Here is a 1,444-nt window from a genome sequence, read left to right on the forward strand (position 1 = left end):
GAGAAGGATAGGTGCATTGCAGTGGAGGGGGGAGAAGGATAGGTGCACTGCAGGGGAGGGGAGTGAGTAGGATAGGTGCACTGCAGTGCAGGGGGGAGAAGGATGGGTGCACTGCAGTGCAGGGGGGAGAAGGATAGGTGCATTACAGTGGAGGGGGAGAAGGATAGGTGCACTGCAGGTGAGGGTTCTGAGAAGAATAGGTGCACTGCAGGGGAGGGGAATGAGAAGGATAGGTGCACTGCAGTGGTAGGGGGAGAAGGATAGGTGCACTGCAGTGGTGGGGGGAGAAGGATAGGTGCACTACAGGGGAGGGTTCTCAAAAAGGATTGGTGCACTGCAGGGGAGGGGAGTGAGAAGGATAGGTGCACTGCAGGGAAGGGGTTCTGGGAAGGATAGGTGCACTGAAGGGGAGGGGAGTAAGAAGGATAGGTGCACTGTAAGGGAGGGTTCTGAGAAGGATAGGTGCACTGCAGAGGAGGGTTCTGAGAAGGATCAGTGCACTGCAGGGGAGGGTTCTGAGAAGGATAGGTGCACTGCAGGGGAGGGGAGTAAGAAGGATAGGTGCACTGTAAGGGAGGGTTCTGAGAAGGATAGGTGCACTGTAAGGGAGGGTTCTGAGAAGGATAGGTGCACTGCAGGGGAGGGTTCTGAGAAGCATAGGTGCACTGCAGGGGAGGGTTCTGAGAAGGATAGGTGCACTGCAGGGGAGGGTTCTGAGAAGGATAGGTGCGCTGCAGAGGAGGGTTCTAAGAAGGAAAGGTGCACTGCAGAGGAGGGTTCTGAAAATAATAGGTGCACTGCAGGGGAGGGTTCTGAGAAGGATATGTGCACTGCAGAGGAGGTTCTGAGTCGAATAGGTGCACTGCAGAGGAGGGATCTGAGAAGGATCAGTGCACTGCAGGGGAGGGTTCTGAAAAGAATAGGTGCACTGCAGGGGAGGGTTCTGGGAAGGATAGGTGCACTGCAGGGGAGGGAAGTGAGTAGGATATGTGCACTGCAGTGCAGGGGGGAGAAGGATAGGTGCATTGCAGTGGAGGGGGAGAAGGATAGGTGCACTGCAGGGGAGGGTTCTGAGAAGGATAGGTGCACTGCAGGGGAGGGGAGTGAGTAGGATAGGTGCACTGCAGTGCAGGGGGGAGAAAGATAGGTGCATTGCAGTGGAGGGGGGAGAAGGATAGGTGCACTGCAGGGGAGGGAAATGAGAAGGATAGGTGCACTGCAGTGGAGGGGGAAAAGGATAGGTGCACTGCAGTGGTGGGGGGAGAAGGATAGGTGCACTACAGGGGAAGGTTCTCAAAAAGGATTGGTGCACTGCAGGGGAGGGGAGTGAGAAGGATAGGTGCACTGCAGGGGAGGGTTTTGAGAAGGATAGGTGCACTGCAGGGGAGGGTTTTGAGAAGGATAGGTGCACTGCAGGGGAGGGTTTTGAGAAGGATAGGTGCGG

This window comes from Lithobates pipiens, unplaced genomic scaffold (genome assembly GCF_037356315.1).
Source record: "Lithobates pipiens isolate NorthernLeopardFrog02 unplaced genomic scaffold, aLitPip1_a1.2 Scaffold_8, whole genome shotgun sequence".
In the NCBI taxonomy this organism is placed as follows: Eukaryota; Metazoa; Chordata; class Amphibia; order Anura; family Ranidae; genus Lithobates; species Lithobates pipiens.